Consider the following 21135-nt stretch of genomic DNA (forward strand, 5'->3'; position numbering starts at 1 on the left):
TTTGTATATTATAATAAAAAGGAAACGATATAAATAAAGAATAAAACAGTATAGGAAAAGAAATATAAACAGAAACAAAAAAAGATAAGAAAGAGAAAAAGGAAAATAAAAGAAATAGAAAGCAGAAGAAACAGGGAGGCAGCAGCGAAACAAGTATGGGCCGGCCCAAACAGGACGCGGCAAGCCCTTTCCCCTCCCCCCGCCGCATTCTACCTACCCCCTCGCCCCTTTCCCCTTATCCACATCACTCTCTCCTCTCCTCTCAACTCACTCACTCAAACCATCTCGCCCTTTCCCCTTCCCCTGCCGCATCGCCGCCCGCGTCGATGACCAGGCAGCCGCACTCTTTCGCCCACCGACCACCGCATCGATCTCCTGCATTGAGGGACCTTGGTGCTGCGTGCTGTGTGCTGCGCGACCGAGTGGGACGGACGGGGCGCGCTTCCTGGAGCACCTGCGGGTGGTCGATCCGGTCCCGTTCCGGTCGGATCCGCAGCGACGCTCCTCTCCAGCGATGTCTCAGGTGGATCCGAAGCGAGGTGTCCCGATCTGCAACGCCACAGCTCTGGTACACCACTCCCCATACCTGACAACTCCATTAAATGCACGCTGCTCCGATCCGCCCCCTCCTGGTCTTCTTCGAATCTTTGCATCCCTGATCTCGTTCCTCTTGTCTTTCTGTGCCGCGGCGCCGTCACCAAACCACACATGCACGGCGAGGACGACGACTGCTTCCTGACGCCGCGTTTGACGCATCCATGAGAGGCGCCTGATGGGGCTTGGTTGGGAGGCGCCTGATGATGTAGAAGGCAAGTGAACAGAGGCACTTGGTGGGACAGAAGTTGGGCTCAGGTGATGCGGCGGTCGGAGAGATGCTGTGGAGGAGTTGGCCGGCGACCCCTTTCCTTCTAGCTTCAACGAGTCCGTGCATGCGTGACCTGTGCCGCCGGGGAAAGCGAAGCAGCAGCGTGAGTCCTCCCTTTGCCCTTCTCTTTCTGTCTTATAAGTACTCTTGCTCTATCAAGGTTTGCGTGCTAGGTTTTCATCTTGGTTTAGAAATTGGACAGATTATTTGATTAGCAGATCGTTAGCGTAGATTAGACATCCAGACGATCAAAGAAGTAGGTGCTTAATGGATGGGTGGATGCTGGCTTTAAATCGGCTCTCACCTGATCACTGGATTTGATGTGATTTGGATTTGAGGAACTTGGCTCCCTTTTACATTCTGAAGATCTATGCGTCTTGTTTTCGATGTGATCTCGATTCGAGGAACTTGGCTCCCTGTACAGATCATTTTGCTAATGGGTACCTCAACGAGAGTACAATGCACATGGTACACCAATGATAACGTCCCATACTGCTATTCAGTATTTATTTGTCATCTCAGTGCTAAATGGAATTTTTCTTTTAATTTATGTATCTATATTGTTGCCCCTAGCAACGCACGAGCATTTAGCTAGTGAACTTCCTAAATCAATTCGTACACGCGCTTTGCCCTTTGGAAACTTGTTTAGTAGTACAAGACGATAAGAGGCCGAGGGCATCTGTCACCCTCCATCTGAAATTTTTGTGACTAAAGTAACAGGCATTTCTTACTGATTATAGTTTTTGAGAAAAACCATATAGTTAATTCTTATTTTAAGTGTTTGCTGTTTTATCTTGAACATCTTTCTTTCAGAATGAGTCTTGTTGGTAGGCATTGTTCAATAGTCAACATAAATGCAACTTTGTATTTTGAATGATCAGTCTAACTTCTCCATTGAAACAAGCGACAGATCTTCAGTGAGCAAAGAGGGCAGTGGAAGGCAGGAACCCAACCCCAGGAGTTCCTTTGAACCCTTCAGCGTTAATACAATTATGCTTACACAGATCCTGAGAAGCAGGATGCTATAAATGTGTAAGTTAATTTATGTCTGCAAAAATATCACTCTGACAAAACCTTAGGAGTAGAGAGACATTGGTCCAATATAGTTACACACAAGATTTTGATGTTGTGTTTGTTTGAAATGTAGATTCTTGGGCCATTTCCAGCCTCAACAAGGCAAACCTCCTCTTGTGGAAGTTGGACTGAGATCAGCATTACAATATTGGCTGCCAAGGAACTCTAAGTGAAGAAACTGGAAGGTACTGATATAAACTCTTGTACTAACAAAAACATTGTTTGATAAGCTGTGTTGTGCCCCTTACTACCATTCTCATCAATTATAGATTCGTGATGGTCTGCAAGATATGCTTTTTGAGCCAATATAAAGTTTAAATAGTTGTTTCACTTGGCAGCTATGAAGGTGGTTTAGAATATTTTTGTTATATTCTAGTAATAAAGAAGAATTCCCACAGCACAACCTATGCAGAGAGCAAGTGATTAATTGTTATTTATCCCGTCTTTGCTAATCGCTAATTCATTGGATTCTTAATGTGCAGACTGATGCAGAAGCAAAGCATTTCAAGAAAAATTTCCTCCAACTGAGGGTAAGAAGGGGCCTACACCACTGACAACCATTGCCATGCAGAAACAGTGAGCCCAGTGCACGGTGTTCACTTTCCTAGGAGTGCTAGTAGCATCTGCAAATAGTGCCAGCTCAAAATAAGCACGTGCATCGTATTACTTGCTCTATCTTGAGAATGTAGATTCATTTGGTTGGGATATAGTTGGTATTGGAGTATTACATATCCATTGTGAATAATTTTAGACTAATCCATCGAAGCATTCTGTCCTCATGCAATTTTTATTACATGAAATGACATAATATTATGACTCTGATGATATATATCTTCAGATGCTTTTTTTGATAAAAGAGAGCTTGCCTCTCCGATTTCATATAAAGAAATCATCCGTTCACAGACATTTCTTTAGAAGATAATTATATTTGCTTTTATTGCTATAAAATGTGCTTTAGAAAATCATGTGTTCATAATTGCATGCATAATTTTGTAGGTGAACATACAGAAAATGCAAGATAAAACATACTTTTGATTGTATACCTCAACCTAACATGATCCTAATATAACAACTATTACACTTTTAGAGAAGATAAAGATCCAGAATTGTTCGTACCTAGAGGAACTCGCCTTCTTGATGCTGTTGTGATTTTCCTCCAGGTCTGCTGTTGTGATGGCCGAAGGAAGAGCAAGGAGGGGGAGGAGGGATGGCAGAGGAGGTTAACATCTATAGGTAGGCCATGCGGAGAATAACTGGGTAGCAGATCATGGCTGAATATAGTTGTACCATATATACCATTGTTTTCTACCATATATACCATTGTTGATGGTGCAGATATATTTCCTTTTTCCATCAAATGCACACCTGTTAATAAATTAGAAAAGATGTAAAAATCAGAACTTACTAAAGAATTAAATTATTGTATCTGTTCTTTATCCCAGTATCAGATAATATATTCCCAATTCCATTATTTCAGCCCACTTATTTTGTGAATACAACAGAAAAGGAAATAAAAGAAACTTCCTTTTCCTACTCCCCGTGGTCGTCTGTATGTACAAGCATTATCTCTTTATTAGGAAAATCATATCTCTAGATTTAATACAATCTTATTTCTCTATCCCAGACAAATGAAATATTTAATTTACTAACTCATATTAATGTATACACCGATGGATTGCAACGGAGTACGTCTGCTAATAAATCAGAGAAGATGTAAAAGATCCAAACTTGCTTAAAACAATTTTTTTCTTTACTATTTCTTTAAGTTACTGAATAGTTTTTATGAGGTATAAAATTTTCGCATATAAAAATACAATAGTTACAATATGCGATTTGTCTATTAAAATATTAAATTGGTAACGGTGAAATTATAATAATTTTTTTGTTCACTTATTTTCTCACTGAAAAATAATGCTTTGGCCTTTTATGTCACTTGTTTGGTTGACTGTATATTAACTCATTGTAGTTATCTTTTGATGTGTTGATTGGCAGCTTTTATTATGAAGCTAAGCTTCTAGACACACATCTGATCTGGTAGTTATTTGTATGAGTTGACAAGACATTCGACATGAAGCTATTAGAATACACCCCGTTCGACTGGTATGACATATTTTCTTCTGTCTTGAACTCGTCGTGCTCCTGGTAACATGGGATTTCCTTGCTACTAATGTATCGTATTGCATATGTCTGTTTTCAGTGTAAATGTGTTCTTTGATCAACCAAACCTTGGTGAATGTACAATCAGGGGGAGCCTTGACGCCTTCTCATGTAAGAGTAAGATCCACAAAATTTTGATAACTTGAGTCCATTACATCATGACAATAGGGTCAAGCTCCACTTTAATTTGCAGGCAAAGCATGCAGGAAATGATTGTTGGCTTTCAATAAGCTTTGAATATGAGGTACATACTTTCCATCAGCCTATGATTTACGACAACTGCTTTTCTTTTAGCGCTGATGTTGATAAGTAGGCATTGACGTGTTAGTTATATATAGTTCGTATTGCCAAATATGTAGTTCATGACTTGTTCTCATTGACGTGATATTTCGAGTTCTAGTTGACATATCTTGGATACAGTTATACGAAACGAGGAATTATAGGGTGCGTTGCAAAACAAATGTTTAATATATCCAAAACAACAAAACAACAAAAAGTAACATGCAACAAACCTGCTCCTGACCGCACGGGTATTAAAGTACAAAATATACATAGAAGCCAAAATATATAGATATAACCAAAACAAGCAGACAACGTTGAAGCGAATACAAAACTAGAGGGTGCCATCAAACCGTTTATTCCCTACATATATATAATCCAATACATTATTCATATTGCCAAAAGGATAAATCTCAATTTGATCCCTAACAAAGTTCTATTAGCTTATTATATTTGCGACATTTGAGTATGCATCAGTCCATAGTCATTCGTCCAAAAACCTCAAGGACGCTGTAATTTCAGCTGGGATGTTTCCAGCTGCTTCATTGCCTTTGATCATCAGCATCTGGACCAGCAAGTGCTTTCTGAGCTGTATTGAATCCTGAAAAACATAAATAAAAATTTAATAAATCGCTGAAAAATGAATTGCACAACAGACCTATGTGATAGGAAGAACATAAATTTATAATTAACAAAGCTATGGAAGACAGAAACTTGTTATATATGCATGTACCGAAGTCCTGGACATGTTATGCCCGAGAGTATCATCTTGGTGAGCCATCTCCTGTAGGACTTTGAATCCAGAGTCCAGGCTGTGACCAAAAAAATCCATATGTTAGAACCTATATCAGTGTGGCTATAATATGCATGACCAATTTAAACTATTACCGCGGGGCTGTAATATAGGTATGATCTTGTGGCCAATCCACGAGTTGGGGATTCAAACCAGGCCTCCCCTGTTGCAATACACTGCCAAATTCTTGCAAAACTATCAGGGCTTCCTTCTTAAGTTCCTTGTCATGAAAGTCCTCTGAGCCTAGGAATGACTCATTGGAATGATCAATCAGGAGAGTCCTCCTATTTTCAATATTAACTGCAAGGAGGCCGTAGGAGGAATCCACCAAATACAACGGCAATAGGTACTGCAATAGGTATACAAAGTTAATGGTGAACAGGTAGTATACACACCAATTTTTTAGAATGAAAATCCTTACAATGGACGGGGTCATGAGCACGTTGTATTTCGGCAAAGGCCGTACAATAACAGTGTTAATCAACAAGTTGGTGCGTTCAGCTTGGCCTAAGCCAGTCTGACTCAGCCCCCATGCTAGGTGATGGAATTGCAAATCAAACATATGCGTGGAGCCAACAAAGTCTGTTCCTGCGTTCCTCTGTATCGCGTCGCTAGTAAGCTTACGCACTGCAAGATCGAAGCACCTCGGATTGACCCATGTATTAGCTCGCATGGTGTCTTGGATAGTCCGTAGACTTAACTCGATCAAGAATGGACGAGGGCTCCTTATCCATATTGTGCTGCAAACAAACCGGCATGATAGCAAAGCTGTTAGAAAAATAAGGGTATCAAAAAATGTAGTACTTCAATGTGTGGGCAAACAATAGTACATTTTTTCAAAACTTTAGTAAGGTCTGAAATGTATGTATCTTCTAATTGGAGTTGTACTGTCATTTGAGGAGAGAAGTACTATTTCTTAAGATAACCAAATCTATTATGACATGTTAGGTTGTAATGTATTTCTGTAGTATTACAGTTATGAAAAAATCTGTAGATGGTACATGTATCATGCACCAGGACCCGTTGCAATATACTACCGTTCAAAGAAAATTTGTAGTTTAAAATAACGTGCTGTGGATGGTACTATCATGGCGTAATGTAAAAGGATAATATTAGCGCATGGCCATTTTTTGCAACCACTGCGTTTGATCTTAAGAACCTTATGGACCTAGAAAGGATAGCATGATCCTAACCAGTACATGCATGCAACAACTTATGAACGTGACCAACTAATCGCCATGGTTAGGTGAAAGAACATATTTTTACTCGGGTTTAAAATAAGAAGCCGATAATGCAAACTATAATGGTAGTGATCTGCAGCTAACAAGTGCAAATAAAGTATAGATGGAGTTTAGGTCTGCCAGAACAAAATCTAATTCCTCCTCGTCTGAGGAAACCATGACGTAGTTGTAGATGTACTCCACTGCGTCGTCCACTCCATCAAAAATCGGCATTGCAGCCATTACCGCGGGCAGAAAGTCGTCTTAGCACCAGGATGAGCGAGCGAGGGGGCATTGGACAATGGTGGACTCACAGCCGGACCATATATGTGAGTGTCGGAGGGGAATTGTCCGGCACCAGGTCGGTGAGGCATTAGCATGTTGTATGGATTGGATGGTGCCCCTTATCCTTCCATCTTTGCATGTTTCCATTACAAAACCTTGCTAATAAACGGACAAGCAATTATTTTTATTCCTTACTGCACTGGGCAAATAAATAAACGCCAGACTATTATATACGTCTCCCTTTCCCGACAGGAACAAGCAGGATTTAACTTTCCTTATAAGCAAATCCGATTAAGGGAAAATTAATGGCCAAACTGGGAAACCCAATGAACGTATGGTAGGCCACACCGGGAGATTGGATACTATAATGTATTGGAAGGAAAGTTGTGATTCGGCGTGATCAACCCAGTAGTACTTTACAAGGAAAAACACCGAACATGCCATTATATAAACACCGGATATGATCACCTGCCGTAATAAATACTAAGTCTGCCGATAATATATTATTTGTTTCAGGATATTATATGGGGATTTTGGCTTCTTTTATTATGGATATATATACTAATAAGCTTGAAGATATTAAAATTAAGTTATTTCCTTTTCCGGTTTTGTTATGTTTTAAACATGGAGAAGATAAATAGTAGGACAAAAACTTAATATTCATCCTTTTAACAGTTTCTTGCTAATGGCATCGACTTTGGCAGGCCCGTGTGTTGCTACTTCGCATTCAAAAGTACTGTATAAAGTTATGACTAATGGATCATTTTGTGCAATATGGATGTTATTTCTCTTGCCTTTTACACAATATCACTATAGCTTTCCGGCACACACACCGAGTATTTATACAATGTCAAAACCTCGAAAAGCAGATGTATTAGTAATGCCAATTTAGTTGGCACTGCAATATACCTGAGTACTGATTCTCTCTAGGTATGTTTTTCTTTGTTTCTTAGGGCTACTCGTTGTCACCTCATTCATCTACGCTTGGTGGTTTAGTGTCCTCTTTTGTTAAACTCTTAATATTCCAGGTATGGTCATATGAACCACCTTAGGAAATTCCATAACTATCAATATTTATCTGCAGTATTTTTTCACTCGCTCTAAGAATGTCAATATATATAGTAATTTCCTTTTCCATTTTATTTCTTAAACTCCTAATAAGATCAAATATGCTTAACCCATTTATAGATCACAAGCGGTGGTAACAGCAAATAAGAAGTACAATAATATCCCGGATTGTGGGGAAGAGAATAGATAACATGAACATAGAAAATATGCAGAAAATGAAACCAGAATGATAGGCTTCCTCCTTGAAACAGAAAGTATAGTAATATTGAAGAGACTTTATTGAAGCGATTAAGAATTAGCATGATGGAAACAATGGTCTCAGAAAATGGCAGAAAATGCACCATCTCGCCACTGACAGCCTCCTGACGCTGCTTTCCTTCTAAGTCGAATCCTTGTTGTCCCGCTACGGCACCACAACACAGTATGCTCGATATCAGCCGAAAACAAGTTCTCATGGACCAGAAATCCATGAAAGGATGCTTGCTCGCTGAACCCATCCTCGCCAGGTCCTAGATTAATGCAGCCTTGTACAAATTTTTAGGTCTGAGCTCTCTTAGATCCGCAGAAAATTCGTGAAGGTAAATGAACCAATGCAAGAAAAAAATATGAAACTTGCTCTGAACTGTTAAATAATTAGTTTAGATGCGTGAAAGTACAAGTAGTCTAACTTTTTCCCAAAGATTGCACACTTCAGCGATCAGACATGTGCATTGTCACATTCTCCAGAGTCGCACAGGCATTTAAACTTTTTCGCAAGTACGCAGGCTAGCATTTTACTATTTATTAGGAGTACATATGCAAAATATGTCTTGAAAAGCTACACAACCGTCGACATTCAGAAAGCATTTCACAAGGAGAATTAGGGCAACTAAAAAGACTACCAGTTTGTTTTGTTCATATATTCATAGATGGCACTATGCCGGCTGTTAGTTAAAGTAAAGTTAGTAACCTATGAATTGAATTACCAGAATTAGAAGGTGGAAAAACTGAGTCCTAAACTATACTACGGGCGGGTTTCCTATCAACCATCAGTTAGAATGCCTTTGCCCCGCCGACCTGCTAACACGCCCCAGCATCCGTGCATCACACAACATCACCATTTGCATAGCATACATTGAGAATGTTGAATGTCTAAAATTATATGACCTGCCCGTAGCCTGGTCTTGCTGGTAAAGCCTAAGGTGCTCAGGCAGGGCATCACCTGCATAACAAACCACCATGAATCTGAAAATACTTGAAGATAGCTACGAAAGTCTGTATTTGTATCTTCCAGTTGTATGCATGATCATGTGTGGGCACCAGATGAGATTTAGTTGGCAGCGAGATTATTTGACGCACGGGCACTCACATGTACTATGGAGCACTATAGTAGCTTTAATCATAGCTCCCCTTCTGCGTGTGTTGGTCTTATAATTCAGACCAATAATAATCTGATAGTTCCGACCTATCAGAATAATACAGGGATAATAAGGATGCCAATAATTTTACATTCAAGCATACTATCAAAATACCAAAATAATAACAACGGATATGATCACTTGCCGTAATACAAGAGTTTCATTTCATGTTCCAGATATTTACCAGGCCAATCATTATATCTGAATCACATATTACACATGAAATACTACGCTGTGTGACATGTACATTCCCAAAAACATTGCGATAGTAGAAAACCTATAACAACGATGATGGTGCCAATGTGACTGATGATTATTGAAATGCAGTTAGTAGCTCAACTAAATGGAGTATACCTCCAACTATCAAAATACCAAATAAAAAGATATATGTAAAAAAACGAATTACAACAAATCTTGACCATCGCAAGAGTAAATGCTCTGTCATTACAAAACCTGCCGGTCTATTAAGACCAGAATTCAGCTTGTAAGGACTTCCTTGTAGACGATGTTCTTCATCGACGTCAGTAAGGACACGGTCGGTCTTTTTCGCTTCTTTGGATTGTCCTTTTGCTTGTTGGCCTTCTCCTTCGGCTTCTCCTTCTGAATGAGTATCTTTATATTTCTTTTCACGGTGGCTCGAGACAGAGCAACATAGAGCTGACCATGAGAGAACACGGGATTGGGTAGGTAGACACCAACAATCGGGATGGTCTGCCCTTGAGCCTTGTTAATGGTCATAGCAAAGCTAAGCCTTATAGGAAATTGCTTCCTTTTAAACTTGAACGGAAACATGTCGTTTTCAGATGGGCAGAGAGGTATTCGAGGAAGGAAGACCCTCCTGCCAGCGTGTTTTCCAATCACGATTTCTGCATCAATGGTGTTCCTCTCAAAACCTCTAACAACAAGCCTAGTGCCGTTACACAGTCCATTAGCTGGATCAATGTTCCTTAGAAGTATGACAGGGCAGTTCAGCTTTAGCTTGAGTGCATGCGGAGGAAGACTGTTAGGAGTCAATCCATTCAGAAACTCCTGAGCGTGGTAGCCATATGGGTCGTCCTCCGCACTGTCAAAGCTATGGTAGATTACTTCATCTCCATGAAAACGCTCTATCATGCGGATGTTTATCTTGTCGACATTGTCGTTTGTCGTGGAAAGGATTGCGCGAGATGTCATGTAATTCGAATCAGACATGTTGTCATCTAGACTCGGAAACACGTGGTCAATAAGCTTCTCCAGGTCGTCAACCTCGCCTGTAGACGGCAGACAGATGTCTTCAGGGAGTAGTATGTTGCCTTGATCATCGACATCCTTAGTGCCATTGCCGACCCTTAGCAAGTAATCTGCAAACCACGTGTCATTATGAGCCCTCATGTTGGTGATGAGCCGAAGCTGCCGCATACCCTTCCATAGATGAGAACTTCGGAGGGTTGCATCAATTATCTGGCCCCGCGACCCCCTTCTGACGACCGGAAGCACCTGCCTAAAGTCCCCACCAAAAACAACAGTCTTTCCTCCAAAGGGTTGGTCGCATATTCCCATAATGTCGCGCATGCTATTGTCCAATGCCTCGACCGCTTGTCGCTTCGTCATGCTGGCCTCGTCCCATATTATCAATGAGGCCATCCTTAGCAGCTTGGCGGTCCCACTCTGCTTGGTGAAGCTGCACGAGGCTCCATCATCGCAACTCAATGGGATCTTGAACCTCGAGTGGGCAGTCCTGCCGCCAGGCATGATAGAAGCGGCGACGCCCGACGTCGCGGTAGCGATACCAATCTTGCCATCGCTCCTCACCTTGGCAAGCATCGCCCTGTATAGGAAGGTCTTTCCTGTACCTCCAGGGCCATCAACAAAGAATACACCCCCATCACCGCGTTCAACAGCCGCTAGTATCTCGTCGTATGCGGCCCTCTGCTCCAAGTTCAGGGAAGATGCCAATTTAGTGTCATCCACGTCAAACTCAACGGTTGATTCCTCGATGACCTCTCTTGCCTCGCCCTCGGTTGGGTCAAACGCATCATCGATGCTTGGAAGAGCGAAATCAACAATGTCTTTACCCATGGACTGCAACATACCCCTAATGTCAAGCAACACCATCTGCTCCACCTCGGTCGGGGACGTGCGTGTTCGACGATAGTCATCTGACATAGGCTCGAGGTGCCTATCCCATAAACCGCACGTCGCCTGGCTCGTAGTGCACCAAGATGGTTGCGAAGAGCCTCCTAAGAGAACATGGCATCGCCCACTGCTAGCCTCAGTAAGACAGTCGTCGAGCGTGTTGTCTGCCTCGATGAGTCCCAACCTTTCAGCAGCATCTCTAAAGCTCCCACATAGCACGCCGTCCACGGTGAGCAAGTCGTCGAAGGATGTTTTGCCCGTAACATGGTTTAGCAACACACGCAGGTAGTATCCCTCCCCCTCGGCAGGATTGGCAGACACGATGCGACCTATTTGAAAACGCTCGACCCTAGGCTTCCAAAACTTCTTTTTCTTCTGCCACGTGAAGCTTCCGGGAAAATCCTTGTACAATATATGCCTAGCCCGAGGGTGTTCCTGGTTAGCCTTGAAATACTCCGTTAACATGGATTTTGAAGCATTTTCGGAGGCGACAACATTTTTCAAGTCAGCCTGCGCATTGAATGCAACCCTGTGCATATTTGGGAGATGAAGAGGCAACTGCAAGACAGGCAGGTAATTGGCGCAAAGTGGGAAGCCAAATATCCTCCACATAGCCTCCGGAGGGGTGACCCACCTTGCGTCAACGTATCTCTTGATCTCATCGATGTTACCATCGGCATCGGGCTGGTCGATGCTGAAAGAAGCCTTATCATGGCCCTTGTAAATGTACTTGTAAAGATATTTGACGACCTTTATGCTAGAGCAGACCTCAACGTTGATGTGGCAATTGAACATCCGCAGAAGGTAAGGGTTATAAGGCACAACCCATCTGTTGTCCAACATTTTCCCTCGGACCTTAGCACAGCTTCCATCGTCTCTACGCCGATAAACTGGGTATGAGTCCTTGCCTTGTGCTGTGTTCTCATTGAACGGGCGCGGGTATCTGCACTTGCATTCGTTATCTTGCATGCAAACATTCTTCGGGTTGAGAGCACCGCAGGGTCCGTGCATCATATGTTTTACCACCAATGCATGCAATTCCGGATACTTCTGCTTGTTTGGGAGCTCTGCGGAAATTAGTTGGTCATACTGCTCCGGGACGACAAGCTTATATGTTGAATCCATGATCAACAGAAAATGTTCATGGGGGAGGCCCCTCTTCTGGAACTCGACTACGTAAACGTAAGCGACCACAACACCCAGGATATGCTTCTTGAACAACATGTATTTCATAGCCTCTAGTTTGCCGTAGAACACGCGAGCCACAATATCTGGTCGGTCTTGCGCCGTCTGACCAGGAAGCAACTCATTTGTTATCTCTTCCCATTTAGGGTTGCAAGTCATGGTCAAGAAGATGTCAGGCTTCCCGTATGTATGGACAATTGCCATGGCATCCATATGCCTCTTCTTCATGTCGCGGTCGCCACCAAGGTATGTTCCAGGGAGAACTATTCGGGTGCCAACAGCGCTTGCTCTCGTCTCCCCCGATGTGATCGCATCAACAACTCCTTTATACAAGTCGGCACGAATCTGCGTCTGGTTCTTCCTGTACCACCTCAACCGACAACTCTCAATCTTGATGTACATGTTGACCGCCCATTGCTGCAGCAGGCGTGCTCCACAGAGTATGGGATTGAAGATCGCAGGCCGTGTTTGCAGCATGTAACAGTAGTAGTCTCTAACGGAGACGCATAACCTGCTATTCCCCTCTGCACATGATTGAGTACCACGAAAATGAGGATACTTTTGAGAAATAATATATTATTTGTAACCAAATCGGACACAAACGACATACCTGCATCCTCCTCATCATCATGGCCCAGTTGAGGATGTTGTACAACCTCCCATGGAACATTACGTTTAGGTAGCTTTGGGTGCCAACCTAGCTCCCCCCTTGGATAGAATAGGGGATAAGACAACGGATCATATGCTCCGGAGGTCACACGTATACTGTGCCTTCCGTTGTTGTTACCACAAAGCGTTATCCTCCTGTCAAACCTTTTGGCTAGGTCACTGCCCTCAACCCAAATTGCAGCAACCTCAGTTGACAGCGGTCTATTATATCTTCTTTGGTCAAGCCTCTTATCGGTGTTTAGGTCTATCCTATAATCATCGAGGTTGTCCTTGTATGCACCCAAACTCCTAAATTGCTGGGAGTATGGGTTTTCTTTGAGTATGTCTACTAACATCTTCACGACATCCTGGTCTAATTGATTGGTCGCCGCCTTACGATGATTAAGGTTTGGGTCGTCATCATAGAAGTACAACTGCAGATGTTCAGGATGGGAGCTAGGCCCGAACGAATGCACATTGTGGTAGATGGTGCCGTGTGCCCGGAATGTGTACACCCCAGACTTCATGTTTGTGTAGTTTTCATCAAGGCTGACGCCAAGGGTTGTGAAGGCAAAATGCCCGTTGAAGAACCGTATGTTCTCCCGAAAATGTCTAGAATCTGCATCCATGCTGGACCATAGCCTCATCAACTCTGGGACTGGTTCCGGTTGCTTAAGTTCGATCTGGCCATTGCGACAGCAGAACCCGTCAGTCTCAGACTCAAATTTTCTGGCCTTGCAGTGTTCACAGTTTGCGGCGAGTTTCAGGATGTGAGTGTTGTCTGGAATGTTTGAGTAGACAAAGTCAAATGGATCAATCTCGCTAGGATTACCACCAGTCATGGTTGCTTCGCTCTCATCATCCATGCTGTCATTATCGGATCCTACGGGCATTTGTTGAAACATCACGTTCAAAATAAAAACTGCACATAATTCTAACTACAATAAAGCCACACGACGTGCTAGTTCAGAGTTGACCATACCTTGGTTGCGAAACATGTAGTACTCCTCGTCCATCAAATTGGGACCTGTCGGCTCATCGCCCATGATGTCGCTTAGGAATACATCGATGTCATCTGCATTGTCGTCGTGGCGAATGTGCCAGTAGACTTCATCATGTTACAAGAGGGTTGCTTATAATTACCATAAGAAAAGTGACAATAGTACATTCATACCATCGGTACGGACAGTGTAATTCGGCATGTTCGTCGGAGGGTCGCCATCAGATGAATCATCTCCTCTGGCCCGAGAGACGGGTGATGTGCGGCAGGTGAATTCCGGACATTGAGAGGTTGAGTTTCCCAGGTCTGGACGGGGGATAGCGATGGATTCGTTGCACGGGGTGTTTTTCCTTCTGGCATAATTGGCCTTCCTTTGAGCACTTGACTCCCCCCTTTCAATTACTGACATGCTTTTCCGGCGTTCCATCCGCTTATCTCGTACTTTTTCATTCTATTTTTGTCTCACATCAACCGTTACCTCCTCCTTTTTCTTCTGATAAGAAGCTCGGCTACGTTCGTTTATCTGCTCCCTTTGCTCGTTTGTTAAATTACATTTCCGCTCATTATCACGTTTCCTCCTAGCAAGATCATTATCATGATTGACACCAGACATGTCTAATGTTGAAGGGGTAAATGTTGCTTCCTCCTGCAATATTTCTGTATAGCTCGAGCTATTAGGGGGGGGCTTGCTATTAACACTATTTGATATTAAGACGTATGGAGGCAGTGTCATCATACATATTCTAATTTAACGTAAATACAAACAATGTGCATTAAGATGAACCGTTAAACTGTACGCTTCGAGCATGATGGTCGCTAAAAAGTATTTTGCTATGAGCAACAACAAAAATGTAACAGACATGGTGAAACTCAAGGTAATATTTTACCTGATGATGAAAGTGGACATTTTTTTCCCTCTTCGAGAAGCTTATCCTTGTTCCTCCGATAAGAAGCTCTCCGCATGGCATTTCTACGATCTCTCTTCATTTCTTCATCCGTTTTTGGATTTGTTTCTTGGGTGTCATTCAAGATGACGTCTGGTGTCATTCAGGACATTCACAAAATTTAAAATATAATGTATCCACAGGCCCTTAATTGATCATGGAGTCCCAACAATATGATTACCTTCTAGGTCATTGTCATTAATGAGACCAGATGTGACCGTAGTTGTAGCAGGAAATGTTGACTCATCATGCGAGAATGATGTATAGTTGGAGATAGATGGGTTGTCTTGTTAACAGAGGTTGTCAATACACATCGCCAAGTCACTGGTTAAGACAAGAGTAGTGGTACTGATTATAATTAATATAACTTTTAGAGCTCACCTGATAAATTAATGGCATTAGCATTTTCATCCTGGAGTTGCCGATCTTTTTTCATTCGATATGTAGCTCTCCGCATGGCGTTTCTACGGTCTCTCTTGAGTTCTTCCTCCGTTTTTGGATTTGTTTCTTGGGTGTCATTCAAGATTAAATCTGAAGTCAATCAGGACACTCACAATTTTTAGATAACAAAACATAACCAACTCAGCAACTGACACTTTAGTACCCACAATTTGTTTACCTTGTAGATCATTGTCATTAATGAGTCCAGATGTGACAGTAGCTATTGCAGGAAATGTTGACTCATCATGCGAGAATGATGTATACCAAAATAAGCTTGTTGGGTTGTCTACTTAAGCAAAGTAATCAATACATATTGCAATCTCAAAGGTTTTGACATTAACCGCGGTACTGACTATAATTAATAAAACTTTTAAAGCTTACCTGATAAATTAAGGGTCTGTGCATTTTCATCCTGGAGTCGCAGATCTTTTTTCCGCCGATAAGTAGTTCTCCTTAGGGCGTTTCTACGGTCTCTTTTGCGTTCTTCTTCTGTTTTTTGCGCATTTTCTTTGTTGGCGTTCAAGTCATTTACTAGTGACATTCATGCCATTCTCTCAAAAACCAAAGGAAACAACATAATTTGATATGAAATGAAATTGGATTAGGTCCAATCATATTACCTTGTATATCATTCGCATATATCATACCAGAAGTGTCCGTACCACTACAAGGATATCCCGCATCATTATGCGAGATTGATGTATAGTCCGAGCTACCTGGGTTATCCGATGGGAATGATTGGTTAGTATAAACTTAAATGACAGAACCAGATGTTATTGAATCAATTACGGGACGAATATCGTCTTGTATGGGAATGTTTAGCTGGAGCCGTACAAACATATGAATGTACGGATGTAAGATAAAATAGACTTATTTGAAATACGAAGGGGACATAGATCATCTCGTGTGTGTTTGTTTAGCTGCCCAAGCATATGATCTGACCTGTTTTTGTTGCATTGTCCCATCACTTCATCTCCTATTGTATTCCGGTATAAATGCGGAGAGTAAAAATAAGATAAATAGAAGCTGATCTAGTACACTTATGTAATACGCACATATAACGCACAACATTGCGAAAGTACCAACAATATACCTGGAATCACATATGAAGGTTGTTTCACATTGGTGATATCACATAGAGAACGGCGATGAACATTATGCCCATCTTCTTGATGTTTTTTTAAACAATCTGACTTGTTTGTGCGATAAGATGCCCGCCTCCACGCGTTGATAAGATCCCTATGGTCTATCATACGTACCACATATATGAGAGTTTAAGGAGCAATATATAGTTACGTTACTATAACGAATTCTTCGCACACCGTGCCCTTTCAAATAATAATCTATGTAATCCTAAGAGTAGTCAGAAAAATCACGCCAAACTACTTACCAGTCTTTGGAAGGGAAGGCTGATTCTCCTTTTGTAACCTGACCATATCCTCATCTTTTTTCTTCCGATAAGCTGCGCGCTTCTGTGCATTGAACTGTTCCCTAGCTTGATCAGCGGATTTATTCCGTTCAAAAAATACAGATCCCGTTGCCTTCTGCTCGCAAGTTATGTCCTCTACAGTGTGAATAAAAGGATAAAACAATAATCCCGTACAGGTCATCTCGTCAATCTGAGTAAACCTCACCGATGCTATACCAAAAACGGCGTTTCGGAAAATGGGTAGGCATGCTTGGAGACTACCTTCATTTTCATCCTATAGGTTAGTCGTATTATCCTTATTGTTTTCAAAAGACTCAAGCAACGAGCGTTGAAAAGGTTCTTGCCCTACAAATTAGAAATCAACTCAAATTGCGTTAGGTTGTACATGAAGGATTACACCCATAAATATTATTACTCATGTCACATGAAATAGTCTGAGTAAGTACCATTTCCATGTTGCGCTACAGGTGTGCCAAAATTCAGTGTTATAATACTCATTGCGGACAACGAAGAATCATGAGCATCATCAATACGTAGCAATTTAGAACCATCTGTAGAGTTGTAATGTTGATGAATACAAGACAAATGAATCAAAGGAGGCATAGGATGTAGGCAACATTCCAAGAAGTACTCACACAGTCTCATACCTAGTTCTGTTGTGGAAGTATCGTCAACATTATCAGCTACGGGTATGATGCCTGCATTGTATTCTTCAACATTTTCAACGCTCGTAAGGACTGCAACACAAAATGCCGACAGTTTGTGCATGTAAGAATTTTGTGTTAGGCAACACATATAAGTAATCTGCACACTGAATTATACCTGGTTCCGTCGCGTAAATATCGTCAAAATGTTCAGATACGGGTACGGTGTTTGGGTTGTACTCATCATCAATTACCCCTTTCTTAAGGACTGCAACACATTTCGCTGTCAGAAAAGCACGCATCGCATGTGATCGAATTTATGTTGGACTGCATCATACCTGTAGTTACGTCCTCATCTGTTTGATGCTCACCTGCCGTACTTTTTGAATTCCCCATACTCACCTAAGGTACCAAAAAGATCCATTTAATGAACGATCATTGCTTGATGGGAAGAATATTTGAATTAACTGATGTTTAGCCAAGACAACTAAAACTGATGATGAACTACAATTTGTTTTCTGTACTAATTTTAATGAGTGAGTCTGTCTTAGCATGTCTTTATCTACTCATGCTGGACATCTAAGGGACACTCGAAGCAAACCAGTGATGCTCACTAAATGCAAATACTCAGCAGCACCAGAAAGGGTTTGCTGTGGATCTTCAATCTGACAGTCTTGCAATGATTATTCACGACACAAAGAAGATAAGTGTTCTTGCCTAAGCTGATTGATATCCATTTATTTTTTGATGTACATGATCAATATGATAATTTGGTGCCATTGTTACAAGACATATTTCTGGCAGTTGACTTGTACTGTTACCACATTTTATCAATGAACAAAGAAAAGGCACTAATAATCTTTACTGGTATCCTGGATGCGTTGTCTTACCGTAGGAGCCAAGTTCATTTATGTGTTGTCCTTAGTATGCAGAATTTGAAAGCGGGCTTTGAAAAATAGCACCAAGCTTGAGATTACAAAAAGATTCAATTTACAACAATTTTATTATCACAGTTTTGTCTGAATACATACGGATGTTCGGTGATTCTACATGATCGTGACTTTACTACAAGTTTATTATCACAGTTTTGTTTGGCTACAATTTTTGATGTCCACAAACTTAACACAGAAAAGGCAATAATGATCTTTACTGTTATCCATTGATCCTCACTGTATGGCATTGATACAAGACATCTTTCTTGCATTTGACTTGTAGTGTTACCACATTTTATCAATGAACAAAGAAAAGTCATTAATGATCTATACTGGTATCCTGGTTGTGTTGTCTAATCATAGAAGCGAACTGGCCCATTTGCTAAGTAATAAGGACAGTTTAGTTACTTTATGTGTTGCCTCTAGTACGCAGAATTTGAAAGAAGGCTTTAAAATTTTCAAATTGTATGATCATATTGTTGTTCGGTGTATCTCCATGATATTGACTTTTCTAGCTGTGCTGTTCGCGCCTCCCAGGACGCCGGCTGAGGAGACAAGTGCAAAATACAACACCCCCGCCAAGACGCCAGACCTCGGCCTCCCTCTGGTTTTCATGGTACGGCCCCTTACCCTCTCTACCAAACTGGCCATATCTAGCTCCAGCTGACTCTACATGCATCTGTCGTGGCTTATATACATTATTAAATGTTACCATTTAACATGACCTGACTCACACCCCAAGGATATAGGTACCCATCTTTCTGCATTAAAATATAAAATTGAACATGTAGATAGATTTTGCTTCAACTGGAATAGTCTACTATCTCATGCCAGGTTCAATTACTAAATGACTAAGTGAAATCACTAAGTGTGCCTACAAAATGCTATCTCATTGCAAGTTGGTAGTCAGATGTGTTGTCTTATTGTAGGAGCCAAGTTCATGTATGAATTTGACTAAGTGAAATGACTAAGTATGCAGAATTTGAAAGCAGGCTTTAAAAAATAGCACCAAGCTTGAGATTACAAAAAGATTCAATTTACAACAGTTTTAGTATCATAGTTTTGACTGAATACATACGGCTGTTCGGTGATTCTACATTATCGTGAATTTACTACAATTTTATTATCACATTTTTGTTTGGCTACAATTTTTGATGTCCACAAACTTAACAAAGAAAAGGCAATAATGATCTTTACTGTTATCCATTGATCCTCACTGTATGGCATTGATACAAGACATCTTTCTTGCAGTTGACTTGTAGTGTTACCACATTTTATCAATGAACAAAGAAAAGTCATTAATGATCTATACTGGTATCCTGGTTGTGTTGTCTAATCATAGAAGCAAACTGGCCCACTTTGCTAAGTAATAAGGACAGTTTAGTTACTTTATGTGTTGCCTCTAGTATGCAGAATTTGAAAGAAGGCTTTAAAATTTTCAAATTGTATGATCATATTGTTGTTCGGTGTATCTCCATGATATTGACTTTTCTAGCTGTGCTGTTCGCGCCTCCCAGGACGCCGGCTGAGGAGACAAGTGCAAAATACAACACCCCCGCCAAGACGCCAGACCTCGGCCTCCCTCTGGTTTTCATGGTACGGCCCCTTACCCTCTCTACCAAACTGGCCAGATCCAGCTCCAGCTGATTCTACATGCATCTGTCGTGGCTTATATACATTATTAAATGTTACCATTTAACATGACCCGACTCACACCCCAAGGATATAGGTACCCATCTTTCTGCATTAAAATATAAAATCGAACATGTAGATAGATTTTGCTTCAACTGGAATAGTCTACTATCTCATGCCAGGTTCAATTACTAAATGACTAAGTGAAATGACTAAGTGTGCCTACAAAATGCTATCTCATTGCAAGTTGGTAGTCAGATGTGTTGTCTTATTGTAGGAGCCAAGTTCATGTATGAATTTGACTAAGTGAAATGACTAAGTATGCAGAATTTGAAAGCAGGCTTTGGAAAATAGCACCAAGCTTGAGATTACAAAAAGATTCAATTTACAACAGTTTTAGTATCACAGTTTTGACTGAATACATACGGCTGTTCGGTGATTCTACATTATCGTGAATTTACTACAATTTTATTATCACAGTTTTGTTTGGCTACAATTTTTGATGTCGACAAACTTAACAAAGAAAAGGCAATAATGATCTTTACTGTTATCCATTGATCCTCACTGTATGGCATTGATACAAGACATCGTTCTTGCAGTTGACTTGTAGTGTTACCACATTTTATCAATGAACAAAGAAAAGTCATTAATGATCTATACTGGTATCCTGGTTGTGTTGTCTAATCATAGAAGCAAACTGGCCCACTTTGCTAAGTAATAAGGACAGTTTAGTTACTTTATGTGTTGCCTCTAGTATGCAGAATTTGAAAGAAGGCTTTAAAATTTTCAAATTGTATGATCATATTGCTGTTCGGTGTATCTCCATGATATTGACTTTTCTAGCTCTGCTGTTCGCGCCTCCCAGGACGCCGGCTGAGGAGACAAGTGCAAAATACAACACCCCCGCCAAGACGCCAGACCTCGGCCTCCCTCTGGTTTTCATGGTACGGTCCCTTACCCTCTCTACCAAACTGGCCAGATCCAGCTCCAGCTGATTCTACATGCATCTGTCGTGGCTTATATACAT

General features: G+C 41.3%; 1 long non-coding RNA gene across 2 annotated transcripts; it reads left to right on the forward strand.

The window, feature by feature from the left end:
- Positions 1-272: 272 nt before the first annotated feature.
- On the forward strand, positions 273-20556 carry LOC123497042 (uncharacterized). 2 transcript variants are annotated; one of them, XR_012202182.1, is made up of 7 exons: positions 273-921; positions 3100-3172; positions 3932-4039; positions 4137-4207; positions 4303-4340; positions 18179-19092; positions 19994-20556. It is a non-coding gene; the product is annotated as an uncharacterized lncRNA (long non-coding RNA). The 2 variants fall into 2 exon arrangements; XR_012202181.1 differs by having other exon boundaries at positions 18096-19092; positions 19994-20554.
- The last annotated feature ends 579 nt before the right edge of the window (positions 20557-21135 follow it).

Source organism: Aegilops tauschii, chromosome 2 (assembly GCF_002575655.3).
Source record: "Aegilops tauschii subsp. strangulata cultivar AL8/78 chromosome 2, Aet v6.0, whole genome shotgun sequence".
NCBI classification, from domain to species: Eukaryota; Viridiplantae; Streptophyta; class Magnoliopsida; order Poales; family Poaceae; genus Aegilops; species Aegilops tauschii.